This window comes from Centruroides sculpturatus, unplaced genomic scaffold (genome assembly GCF_000671375.1).
Source record: "Centruroides sculpturatus isolate CEXI.00-Female unplaced genomic scaffold, Cexi_2.0 scaffold505, whole genome shotgun sequence".
Classification (NCBI taxonomy): domain Eukaryota; kingdom Metazoa; phylum Arthropoda; class Arachnida; order Scorpiones; family Buthidae; genus Centruroides; species Centruroides sculpturatus.
The window spans coordinates 110,200-125,355 of record NW_019384731.1 but is presented as its reverse complement, the minus strand read 5'-3'; positions in this window follow the sequence as shown (position 1 = coordinate 125,355).

Below are 15,156 nucleotides of genomic sequence, written 5' to 3'. Positions count from 1 at the left end.
CCGACCAACCCCAGTCCCCAATTGAGTCGGATAATCGAGGCTCTACTGTAATTTAAAGATATGTATTTAAAAAAATTAATCGAAAGCCATTATTTACAAACGTGTTATTAGTTCGTAATTACTTTAAGGTGAATTTAAAACAAGATAATAATTTAAATGATACATATAATTTGTCTTATATAATCAATAGAAATTATTCTATTATTATTGAAAATCAATAATGAGGTCGACTTTAATACACAAGCTATCGGGAAATAACTGGAGTATTATGCTGTATAGAAATTATAGATCATTTGCATTGTTTTAAATAATGTGGCGGTTTGAAATTGGTTTAATTACTCCATATTATTCACAAACTATAGTAAAATGGTCCGGACTATATTCAGAAAGTCAGATTATTTATTTAAAAAAAATGTCTTATTACATGGTTATTTGGACAAATTTCTATATGAGGTCTGTCCGGAAAAAATCCGGCCATTATTAATATAATGAGAATGGCAGCCAGAATAAATATTTTGTTGTTATTTAATTACTTCCGATCACGCTCAATACGTCGTCAATTAACCTGATCACTCAGTATTGAAATTCGACAATGTCTTCGTCATTAAATTTGTCTATCATTAGCGATACATCTCTAAAAATAGACATTATTGTGCTTTGGCCCTATTCGATTGAAGCATCTACGATAGTCATTTCTTTTTGTCTAATTCGTTGGTAGTTCTTGTTTCTTTGGTAATTTATTATTAGGGCAATTGTACCATATTTCGCCCATGTACAGTACAGTGCGTAATACCGCCAGACCAAACCAACAGCACGAGGTGAAAACTTCCGTCTAAACGTTCTGTAGAATGCCACTTGAGTGGTTCGAATCCCATACAGAACCGTGGTGCAGAACATAGTATATAAGAACACTACGCTGTGTCAACGAAAGAAAAACATGGAGACTGCAGTGCACACTGTGCAAACAAAGCAGGCGAATACTTTGAAGGCCTCCAAAACATTTACTGTTTCCAGATCGACCCTCTGGGACAGTCTCATATCGCACGAAGAATGGCTTTCCAATGACATTCCGAGACAACGTGTCTCTTCTTCTCTTCTCTTTTCTCAGGACAAACCACACGCGCAAGTGGTTGACACAGTTTCTCAAACATCATCCGCAGTTGTCCATGAGGATCCGGAAATCGTTTTCGAAAGCAAAGATTCTAGGATATTTTCGTCATCTTGAATACACTTCCTATGCATTAACAGTTTATAATTTGCCATTTGAACTACAGTTTAAAATTATTAATATAAGTACATTGACAAAATTAAAGTTCCTATCATTAAGATTCGAATTTGCTTTATAAATATAGTTACTTACTCTCCTAAATGACATAAATTATGTTATTGTGTAATCAAGAACTATAATGAATTATTAGTAAAAATGCATCCGTTTCTAACGTAAAAAATTCAATCATCAAATGAAATATCGATCGATAGCAATAGATGTTTCATTTTGTTTACTATAGTACCCGTATACTGTAATAAAGAAAAGACTACGGCATCATACGCTTAAATATTATAGTCTAACATTAAATTTTCACTCAAATTTTAACGAAGTTTAGCTGCATTAATAACGAGTAAAATTTATTGTGGCATCGTCACAATTCGGGCTGCAATTTATAATCACATGTTTAATTTAATTTAAAATATATTATCTCCATCTCAAATTAGTACTATAGTGCCTCTGTGCAACATACTTTTCCTATTAGCAATGACTCGTGCCGGTCATCTATATAGCTCCTTTCAGGAAAATTTTTTTTCGCTTGAAAACTCGCTTTCCCTTTCTCTTTCCCTTGAAAACTGAAAGTTCGCATATAGTTAGTCAGAACTTACTTCCTCTAATACGTGGTCTCGACTTTAACCTATCTAACTTTGTTCTCGAGATTAAGGAAGGACAGACAGGCAGACATGCAACCGATGGATGACATGGGAATTTATAGGTCTGCAATTTTTCAAATTGCATTTGTTCCAAATAATTCCATTTGTAATTCCTAAATATGTATTAGTTTAGAATAAACAACGTGAGTTAAAATATAAACCATAACGTTATATAATATAATTTGATGTTAACGAACGAATATTTTGTTGTTATTTAATGACTTTAGATCACGCTTTATAGAACGTGCCATTTATCGATTTTGTCACTCCGTGTTGAAAGTCGGAGATGTCTATTTACCATTAGCAGAATACCCCTAAAAATAAACATTATTTTTCCCCCGTGCAGAAAGATAGATACCATATATTTTTTTTTTTTTTTTGGTATATTTCATTGTTAATTCTGTTTCGTTTCTTTGGCGATTTTTCGTTATTTTCATTATTATTATTATTATTATTGGGCTGCAATTTTGAAATTGCAGATCTAAAAATTCATACTGGCATCAGTTTGTCTGTCCTTCCTTAATCTCGAGAACGGGGTTAGATAGATGAAGGCCAAGACCAGATATAAAAAGACTGCAGATAGGATGCCCGATTAAGTATACACAAACGTTCATTTGGAACAAAAGTCACGTTATTTCAATTCAAAAATTATCTCCGAGCAGCGTTAGATAGATGACTGACATGTCTCTGTTATTATCAGGTAAAATATGATGTACAGGGGCAAGACAGTACTAAAGTCGAGAGCATATACAGTATTTTACATTAAATAAATAAAAAATATGACTAAAAACTGTAACCAGGCATTGTGACAACGTCACAATAATTTTTGCTTGTTTTTCGTTTCAGCAATAGTAATATCATCAGGAATGATTAATGTTCTTCAATAAGTTACTATTTTTTGCAGAATTACTTTCTCATAAAACACGTATTTGATCTTTTTCTAAGCTCCTACACCGGACGTTTTCTTCCAGTTTAGTTTATTGTGATGTTTAATTTAATATTTTGTATTATTATCCGAGTTTTTTTCTTTATCAATAATTGTGAAAAATTAATAATTAGTTTTTCCTTTCGAGTACTTACTAACTGGAAATACTTGAAACAAGATTTTTCAGCCGAATAAGATACCGAAATGGAATTTTATACTATTTTCGGATAAGATAAACTTGTATAAAACATATTAATGACGGAAAATGTAAAGACACTGTTTTACTTCTTCACTAACGATTTCTTATCTACCCGTATTTTTTACGATACTTTAAGACCAATACAGATATCGGTATCGATACTTTTGTGATATCGGGTCATTCCTAATTATAGCTACCCAGACTGAAAATGAAAACTATTAGTAGAATTGTATGTGAGGTTTGTAGGAATCCTTTTAGGTTTGTTTCATTTTTTTCTATTATGATGTTACGATAAATTTATTAAATATTATTACGAGTATTATTAAATTACAGTAATTATATTAACACGCTAATTGTCACTTCATCTTTCAAATCATTTGAAGAAATATTTATGCCGTGAGGAGAAGTTAAGTACTTCATACGCTCTTTAAATGTAATTTAAATAGCAACGTCATCAACGATTCGTTACGTAACGCGAGACGATCAAGGCGCCACTAACTTCTAAATCGGTAGTCCTATTGTTGATTGGTGGGGCCGTCAAATTACTTTAATTTTCCCCTTATCAGTGGAACCTTCAATAATTGCCCCACAGCCACCTGTGAACACTGATTTTTTAAAAGTTTTTTTAATGAACGAAAATGCATTGAAAATAATCCCCAAACAGAAGCCAAATAAGAATACAAGCCATATTTTATTTTCTTGTGGTGTTGTTTAGAGATTTGATGTATTATAAGTGTATCTTAGTTTATTTATCTATTATAAACATAAAATGTGAGAGTATAATGAACAATGAACAATAAATGTAAGTTAAATTTTAAAAATACTGTATATTAATAGAGTTAGAAATTTCTAAAATTTTCCCGACAACATTAAAATTCTTAGTAGCGCCATTTGTTATCATATTTTAAAAACTTTTTATATTTTTAACTATTGTAAAATGGCAAAAAGCTTAATTTTGAGGGTAGGGATGGGTTTTATAATAAATTTGAAATGTTAATAACGAGTAAAATCGTCATTAAGTCCGAACATACTGGAGATAACACGACTCCCATTATCTTCCCGCCCCTTCAACCTTTAACCACCAAAATTTAATAGCATCAATCCTTCTAACACACAAACTTCCCTGCAAAATTTCAGAATATTTTGACTAAAGGAACGGGAGTTATTAATCTTCAAATAGGCTGAATAAAGTTGTGCCACGTATACATACACACACACACACACACTAACACATACAGAAATTACCCTGATTTTTTTGCATTTCTCGACGTTTCAACGTGTCTCGAAAAATGTAAAAATCTTGGAGGAAGGGTCATTTTGACCGAGCGCCATACTTTCCCTCTGTTATGTATAACAGCTGAGAAAGTAAATATGGCAAAAATATTAAAGTTTTTTTTTATTGCAACACATGGGCGAAATGCCGAAGAGAAATGTCTCAGGGGAGATCTTTTATGGAAAACTGTCTCCTATTTAGGTGTTACTTACGTGTGTTATTAAAATTTTTAATGTATAAACTATACTAGTTTCTCAGAGTTACGTAATATATCTCGTGTTAAATAATATATATTAAAATTTCCCATTAAAATATAGAAATTGTATATTCAAACTTTGATAAATTGTGAATTTGAATATAGTCATAATTTATTTTTAAGTTTGAATATACAGTTTATTTTTTAAGAATTTTAGAAATTCATTACAAATATTTATGTACAGTACAAATCATAAAAGTTGATAAATTTATAAAGTTTAATTATAAACTTACAGCAAACATTTAAAATACAGTATATTGTAATGTTTATTGATGCACATGAAATATTCAAATATAAAATACAGTATAATTTTTGAATAATTATCTGCGAAAATCAAAGTATCTGTGCCTTTATCTGTTTTGTGGATTAGATTTATATTTTAATATTGCTTAACACATTAATTACTTAGCATTTTTTAAATGTAAAACACAAATATATCGATGGTGAGATAAGAAAGAAAAATTAATGATTCTTTTTATTTTTGTATAATGTTTTTAAAGAATAATGTTTAGTGATTGAGATGGAAACAGACTTAACATAATGGGATTTGGCAACGCATCCCATTATGTCAAGCCTGTTTTTTATCTCAATCACTAATGGAGTCTAACAGGCTTGGTAAAAACTTGCTGATGTATTTCTTTCTCCTTGGTAGAAAGAAATACATCAGCAAGCTTTCAAGGAGAACTTCCTATGGAAACTGACTCTTATTAAAGTCTTAAATACGTGAAGAGAACTTGGAAAAGTTCATATGCCCAGCTCATTAGTCACATGCGAACCCAGAATTAACTACTAGCATTTAGTGATTTTATCTACAATGCCACTGGTGGGCGAGATGAAAAAACAGATATGCTACTACAAATCCATTATATACAGTAATGTAAGAATTGATTTTCCATAACTTTTCTTGGTTGTCGTGGCTTTTATAAGTATCGATTCTTATCACTCAACCATGATATTGACTCCATATCAATAAAGGCTAAAAAGCAAGTATTAAAACCCATTACGTGTTTGTGCCACGTGTTATAAATGCATATTTTCCATTACAGATAACATTCAGATTGTAGCTTGTATCAGTATTTTTAATTTAGAATAATTACATTCATATATGGATCTTTTTCGCTGTAATTAAGAGAATTTCGTATAAAATGTTAATTCATTCACGATTTATTTCCCTAAAATTTAATTATTCACCTAAGCATAGAACCTGAAATCAAATGAATAAATTGAGAAAGTATCATAGAAATTATTATTTTTGAAACAAATTAAATCATAGTTTTTGGGCATCTTACAGCAATATTGCACTAAAATTTTTAGATAGGATTTCCTTCAAGAAAATTATAATCCATGTGTTTATAACATTCAAAATAATTTAAGAGCCAGCAGTCTGTCAGAAGTAGCTACCTATAGACTTAATTCTAAGGGCTCGAGATTTTAGGGCTTCATATGAAAGCATATTCTTTAATTCTAAATTCTAGATAACACCGGTTTACGTTGATCCAGTACTAGCTAATGTTTTAAATTTTATACACTACTGTATGGCCTGACGTAAAAATAATCGTGGAAAAGTTTGTCGCATGGCCTCGTGCAATGACGTAGACAAAGTTACTGTTACGAAAAACATGACGTCATTTACAGAGAGAATATGATTGGCTCAATCACTGGTTGAAAGTGTCATCTCTAGGCTTCGATCATTATTTATGATCACTCTGTGTTTTGTATGAAAGTTATAAAATTCTTTTCTCCTTGGCACATCGCCTAATATTCTTAAATATTTCTATTGTGAATAATGGAATTCTTTGGTTAAGAGATAAAATATTATAGCTTTTCGTTTATTATTTATTTTAAACTTAATTAACGTAGGAACTCAAAGTTTGTCAGATTTGCATTTCTTCATTTGTAGCTTTGGATTCCAGCTTCATCAAATTCAAAGCAATATAAATTCTGATGATCACTCTTTCAACTTGATTTTCTTACATTTTATGAAAGTTGTTTTTATTTTTATTATTCTGTCTTATTTCATTCTGTAGTTATATTGTACTTTTCCAATTAGTGGCCGAGTGGATAAAACCTATGGGCTGACAACGCGACGTTTTCAGGGTTTTCTTCCCATAAAAAAGCATCCCAAGTGTTGTGTTATCTTATTCCTTTAATTCAATCTAATCCTATTATATAGGTTGCTTATAATTAGACAAACAGTACCCAGAGAGATGTAGAGAAGAATCTATTCAATGGATCACAGTGAAAATTAATGGTTTTCTTAATAATAACATGGGGGAAAAGAACTGCGAATAAAAAATTTACTTAATTTTTATGTCACTAATTGGTGTTAGTGCGCTGAAATATATAAAATACCAAGTTGAACAATTAGCATTTATTTTAAAAATTAAGTTTCTCAGTATGCTAACCATTAGTTTGCAAAATGCGCAAGAAAGTTGATTCGGCATAGTCCATAGTTATTTGAATCATGTCTTGGATTATGCTTTGCTATCATTGTGTCTGATTCAAGTGATTGGACATTACCTTGTTAAATTGAGTTTTTCATATAACTGATAACTAAATAGCGCGTGGATATAAATAAGAAGACGTGATAGCCAAGCATTGGAAAACGTACGAGAAATTGACCCATTCTCATCAAATATGGTACACAAAACTTGTGTTGCCATACGTGCAATATGAGGTGTGCCACTCCGTATTGCACGTACGGCAACAAGCCTGTATCCTTCTTGTATCATGTATGAAGGTTATGTAAGCTGGGCAATTATCCTTTCTGTAAAGCTAGAAAGGTATTGCCCAGCTTACGTATAAAAAGTATTGAGGTGTGGTCGTATCAATGTGCCTCGTGCGACTCGTGCATGTGACTAGCAAAAATATCACAAGAAATTGGCATGTAATATGTTTTAGCGTACGAAGTCATCTGTGGCATAAAAACTAACTAATTTTTTTCATTCGCAATTTTTTTTCATGTTCTTGTTAAGGTAACTATCAATTTAAGAATGAACCCCAAGATCAGGAAGAAAAATGTCTGGACGACCTAGAGTGAGATAGAGAGACTAAATACAGAAAAGACTGGGATGAACTGAATGCAGAAAACTCGTAGAAGTCATTGGAAAGGCCTATGTCTCGCAGTGAAGAATTCTGGCTAATGATGATTATGATAAAGATATTTCACAGTTATATTGCTATAAGGTGATTAAAGACGAGACAGAAAGGGTAGTTTTTTCTTATTAAATGCTTTTATTTATCTTTCTTTGCAATATTGCATGAAATCTTGCAACTCAATTTCATCCACTTCTAATTAAGATAGAAGACTGAAATTTTCGGTACGTACAGTACCTAACCCCTAAGAGAATACGTTTCAATAATGTTTCAGGAATGGCTCATCCCACCATTCTTCCCATTCCGTAACTATTTAAAACATAACCAAATGTTGAATTTAATCACGATAAGTATTTGTAAAAGCACAGTAACAGTGTTTATGGTGGGGACAAGGTCATCCTACTACCCGACTGGTATCTCGATAAAGATAACTAATGAAACCTTTTTTAAAAATACAGTATATTAAAATTATTTTGAATTATATATATGGGCGTAGCCAAGGTATGATGATATTTTTTGACATATATTCATTATGTCAAAAAAATCTATGCTGTTCTATCATAGATTAATGTTTCTCCTATGGCCCCAATAAATCTTTGTTTTACCGAAAAGATTCCTGTATAAAATTTTTAAAAAATTTAGTCATACATTAAAATTTTGTAATTTGGGAGCAGCAATCTTTTACATAGATAACAAGTGATAAATTTTTCGTAAATTACATGGAACCAACTTCACAAGCGCAAGTAAAACTCTTTTGATTACTTTTTAAAAATATTTTATGTAGGGTAATTTAATACGTTTTAATCAAAATAGAAACATATCAAATTTTAAAGCACTGTAAACACCTGCATATATCGCTAGATACGTGCTTTTTTATGTAATTTTTTATTTCCATCACAGGCACGTTACGATATTTACGGCATACCAAAAAAGACACAGTAATTTAATAGGCATCGCATCCACCTCAAAAATGTAAACTATATTAAATGAGATTTTCACGCTAATGTGAATTACTGTGATGTTAATTTGTTATCTTTACAAATGGAGTAATTAGAAGCAATACTATTCTTGGTCTGCTATTTGAAAAAAATTGTAGACATAAATTCCCATTGTCGTCTGTCTGCCTGCCATTCCTTAATTTCAAGAACAGTATTAGATAGATAAAAGTAAAAACCAGATATGGAAATACTAGGTGAAAGAGGCCCGGAGTAACTATATATGAACTTCCGCTGCATACCTGAAGTTACGTGATATCAATTCAAAAATTTCCCCTTAAAAAAGTTACATAGATGTCTTGCATGAATCTATTGTTAAAGGAAAAGTATAATGTACAGGGGCAAGCCACTACTAATTTGAGGTGGAGAGCATATATTGCAGCCCTGCATTCTGACGATGTCACAATAAATAATTGCTCAAGAAAATAATTAACAAGAAAATAAATTATATTATTTTCTTGTTAAAAATTGTATATATACACACAATTGTTAACAAGATAATATTAACATAGATACAGTATATATATGTTACTGTGAAAGACCGAAATTAGAGAATGTCGATATTCTCCGGTGAATGTCGACACATACAAAATAGGTCGGTGAAAGACCGAACATTTGGTTATATTATTATACATTTAAACAATCGACGGTGTATGTCGACAAACACAGATTAGCTTTGGTGGAGGTCGAAACGACATCCGAGAAGCCGATGTGAATAGAGAGGCGACAGTCTGTCGCCAAATTCTTCGCCGTTTCCTTCTGCTCAAATTGGTGATACCGTACGAATACAAGTCCCAGATGTCGACTGTGGCCGTACAAATGCCCGAAATGTGTTGGCGGTTGTTGGAATAGAAGACTCCGACTTTTATAAATTAGCAAACAAAAATGGTACCCTCAAGCAGCTTTATACCCATAATCAGTCCCGGGTTCGAATCCGAACGGGTCGAAAAATCCCCAGGAATTATTCGGGGGTGGTCCGTTCGGATATGTCGGGCCCCGTCCCTCACCACCCTGCAGCCCCCATTGTGGGCCTGGCCGAACCCGTAATGGGATTGCAAAAAGAGGCCCTCTTAGTGCCCACAAGGCGGAAAGAGTTTAAAAAAACCCCATAATCAGTTCGTAATTTGTAAAGAAAAGTTATTTTCCATAAATGAGATTTCTTCTCAAGAAATATCACTGAGAGAAGCAGCTGCAGTTAATTCAAAAAGTGGAGGGCAAGGCTATACACGCTGTCATTGCAAAAAGAAGTGTTCCACGAATAAATGCAGTTGTAAAAGCAAGGGACTCTTGTGCAATTCAAAGTACCACAACAGTTTATGGAATCTTATTTATTGCAACAACTTAACGTTAAAATAAGATTGTATAACGTTAATCACATAATTTATGTATAATCTTATTATTGTATTATTTTCTTTAATGATTTAGAATGTACTGTTCGTTTTAGGTTCAACAGTTTATTTACATGTGCTGTTACTTATGCTTTCTTCTATTTTGACATATTAAAAAGTTGCATTTTTGTCTTAACGTAACAAAAATATTTTTATTCAACATTCACCATCAGTGCATGCTGAATGTCGACATTTGCCGGTGTAAGTGAGAAATGATTATATTTAGCAAATATTTCGTACATACACGAAACGACTGTGTGAATGTTGACATTCATCGGAGAATGTTGACATTCGCCAGATATCGGTCATTCACAGTAACATATATATTTAAACTGCTACTAATATTATCTTTGCTCAGGGAAAATAAAAATATCAATCGATACATTAATAACTTTAATCGCAATGTACAGGTATATATTTATTACATATACAAGTAACATTGTTTAATCATCTACATTGACAATGTTATAATAAATTTATTACGTGCTATTACGATTATTACTAAATATTATTACTAAATATTAGCACACTAATTGTCACGCCATCTTTCAAATTATTTGAAGAAATATTTAAGCTATGAGGAGAAATTAATTTATACCAAGTCATGAAGTAATTTCAAGGTTTTCTTTTTAATACTTCTTCAAAAATGTTAACATAAATTATTATTAAAAAGTAGTTACATTGATTAATTAACATGAAAGAAAACATTTATTAAATAAGATGAAATGTTATATAAACAGTGGAACCTCCAAAAACAGCCAAGTCCCAATAACAGCTAGTGTTTATTTTTTGTCACTGGCAGTTGTTTAGAGACTCGACTGTCTTAAATTCCCTCTTTCTGTACAGTATCTGTTTATGAATATTGATCTATTACAACTTAGGATTCATATAATTATTTTACACCTGTATCAATATGTATTATCTTGTGACACTGTTTACTTAAAAGTAAAGTTAGTTTTAGTACTCATTTACCTTCAAGCATTAATTTTATAACAATAATATAAGAAGCATGTTTTAATTTTTGATATAAATAGAAGAAAATATTAAATAAAATTTGTAACATTATTAAACTATTGTTGAAATTATTATAAGTTCGAAATAAATGCAGATTGACATAGATTGTTTATTGTACTAAATATGTACTGTAAAACTGCAATGTTACTCTGTGATGTGGATGCAGATGGTTTAACATTCTGCAGGGAAAAAACATCACAGTTGCGAATATATTTCAATTATAAACTGTAATACCTGCTTAAAATTGTTTTGTATGTTACTATTTTCGTATTAAGTACCAGAAATATGTGGCGTGGACTAACAGAAAACAAGAGTGTTGGCTTATTTTAAGTGTGTATTCTGTGTAGTACAATGACCACTTGTGCCCTGCATGTTTTCTGGGGTGCTATGTTTTGGGGTTTTTCCTTAGGTAATTTTCCCAGTTAAGGGAAATTACCTTAGCAATTAGGCCTTTCATTTTGTTAAGTAACAGAGATTAGAATACAGGCTGGGTACGATTGGTTACAAATATTTCTGTCTCAATATGCAGATTCCTCTGTGAACAGAATGTTAATCTTTGTGAGTTAAATAAACATTTACTAAAATTTTTCATTGAAAAAATACAAACTTTAGCTACAAACATTGATCAATCGCTGCCATTATTATTAGAGTTAAAAATTCGAAGAAATTTAGAAATTCGTTGCAAATATTTATGTACAAACCATAAAAGTTTTTAAATTTATAAATTTTAATTATAATGTTATGTAAATATTTAAAATATATTTAGGTAATGTTTATTGATGCACATGAAATATGCTTGAAATATAATTATTGAAGAATTACTTTTGAAAATCGAAATATCTAAATTCTGCCTTTGTTAAGTAGATTTGTACTTTAATATTACTTAACAGCTTAATTAGTGAGTTATTTTTATATAAATCATTAAATAAATCGATAAAAAGTAAGGTTAATAATAAAATCCATTACACGTTAGTTCCACGAGTTATAAAACCATTATCTTCCATCACAAATACTCATTAGTGGCGGGGTAAACAAAACCACCGAACACTAGTAGTCATGGATTCGCACTTGGCCACGTGAAGTTTTCCGGGTTTTCTTCACGTTTGTAACACATATATAGGAGTCAGTTTCCCATAAAAGACCTCCCGGAAAGCATTCTCCCCCAGCAGATCGTCTACGTGTCGCGTTGCCTTAGACAAATAAACTAATCCATTACAAATAACATTAAGATTCTAGCATAAACTCTATCTTTAATTTAGAATGATTTCGACAGCAATTTGAAATAATTGTAGACCTATAAATTCTCACTGTCGTCCGTCTGTCTGTCCTTCCTTAATCTCGAGACTGGAGTCAGATACATGATAGTCAAGAGGGACTATAGCAAGCTCAAGGGCAAAAGTTCACGATTAAGTATATACGTACATCCTGTGTTAACCGGAAGTCATGTTATTTCAATTCAAAATTTCCTCCCGAGTGACTTTAGATATAGGAACGGCATGACTCTCTTATTATCAGGAAAAGTTTGATGTAAAGGTGTAAGACAGTAAAATTGAGTGCATCGTGATGAAAAATTGTAACCCTGCAATGTTACGATATCATAATAAATAATTCCTCAAAAAAAGTGTAATAAGTCCTGTTAACAGACAAAAGTCAATGTAGACAAAGCTATAAGAGAAATCAATAAAGTAAAGACATAGAGGCAAAAAGAATTAAATAATTCTTCATTTCTTATAAATTAGTCATGTAGGAGTGAAGAATTAAAAATTTAAATTATTAAATGAATTTTTAATCACCTTGAGTAATAATTTTTGATAAAGTTCAGATGATATTTTCAAAAAAATATATAAATAATAATATAAATTAAAAACTGCAATAATATATATATTATTATATGGTATATTATTATCCGAAATTATGATGTGATTAATATATTTGACTAAATAAATTTAAAATTTTATATTCAAATTTATTTAATAATAGAGCCATAGAATGTATTGACAACAGGACAAGTGCCATGGGGCGAGGTGTGAAGGGCACTTGGCTCCCCCTCACAACATTTATACGCCGTGGACTAAAAATCAAATGCATTGTCAAGGGAGCCAAAAACATTGCTAGGTCTCTGTTTCCAGGAGTCCAAAAATATAAAAACTCATCCTCACAAAATTCTATATCAGTATGGGCGTGGGTGTTGTGGCGTCTATTTTGCATTATATTTCAGGTTGTGGCATACTTATGGAGGAGAGATGTGGATGCCAGATCCCTCTCCAGAAGTTTTAGGAATGAAATTTAAACTAAAAAAATCGTCTTAAACACCAAATCAAGAATTGCATTTCATTCATGAATAATTTAATATCAATCATTTATTTCATTTCTTATTATAATAAAAATGTTTATGCTCGGTCATCTCGAGAATGGCGATAGACGAAATACGAGACCAGATATGGAAACTTTAGGGGCAGGAGGCCCTGATTCAGTGCTCAACTACTAAACAGTAATTTAAAAAAGTAAAATATTCCAATAGCCAATCATTGGCAGAATGAAGCATTTTACGTCAACAAAATAATATGAAATTAAATGTAAAAGACATTTATACTTAAATTTAATATTTATGTAGCAAATAAAAGCTATTTTNTTTTCATAATTTCACTTTCAATGAGTTGCATGTTAGTAGTGGAATTGCCGCCCTCCTCGTCAGTTTTTGGGTACAGGAGAAGAGCAAAGCTTCCGCCAGAGCCTTCATTTTCTAGTTTGTTTCGGAGAGATTTGTTTATTGTCCTGGTTGTTGAGGTAGGTTTCATATTCAGCCGGGTGATGTCTGCATACGTGGTAGCCGGAACAGCCTGGGCTGTTGGCGGAGAACACTTGGGGTGGTTGGATCTGACCTCACGCAGGATGCCTTGGAATTGACCAAGGCAAGAGAAAAGGCAAGTAAGCCTTTCCCGAACTTCCTTGCGCTCCTTAGTGGATATATTCGATTTATAAGACTCTGGCACTAGGTCTAGAATTCTGACAAAGTGCTCATTGGCCTCTGCGAGAATAGTTTCCTCGAGGGAATTGACATCGTCCCGAGGTACGGTAACACCTTCCATATTGAAGATACAAGCAGTACTGAACAATGTGTATAGTCCAAGCCACTTAACCGATGCAATAAGTCAAAACAAAAAGTCCCCAACGGAATAGCAACAGTACACAGTACGCCGAGTGGCTACCTCCACCACGTGGTAGGGAACAAAGCCCTTTGTTCAGAGTGAAAAGGTCACTGCGATATATGGAAACGAGTCGTGGCCACTGCGATATAAGGAAACGAGTCGTGTTTCCGCAGTTGATGAGTATCTCACCGTCAAAATAATTATATTTATAATTATAATAACAATTCAAAGAGTCTATACCCGCAGACAAAAGAACGAAATAAAGAGCTAAACACGTTGGAGAACTTGCCCAAAACCGAAATTTCGGGCCTCGAAAACTCGAACGAAAGTCCACCGAATATAAAAATAACAATACTAACTGAGAGCGCTTGTCCTCCTGAATTTAGCGATAAATAATTTACACCTTCATAATACACTTTATGTCCAAGAAATCGCAATTAAACACGGAGCACATGTACAACACCACTTAACACTTTCGACCCCTAGCGGTCAATCTTTCATTAAATGTTGTCATTACGCAGACTTATCTTATCGTCATTTACGTCAAATGCAAGTAAATTGTATGCCTTCGTAATTAAATTTATCTACAGTTGGCACAACATCCCTAAAAAAATAGACATTATTCTGCTTTGTTCTTGTTCAGTTCACCATCTACGATATGCATCATTTTTGCCTGATTTAATGGTAGTTCTTTTTTGTTTCTCTAGAATTTTTTTATTGTTTCTATTATCATGTTTTTGGGCTGCAATTTAAAAAAAAAAAAAATTGTATACCTATAAATTCCCACTCTCGTCCGTTCGTCTATCTGTCTTTCCTTAATCTTGAGAAAGGAGTTGATATGCATGAAATTCAAGACCAGATGCACAAAGCTCAAAAACAATAGTCTCCAATTAACTAACACGAACATCCTGTTTTAATCGGAAGTCAAGTTAGTTTAATTC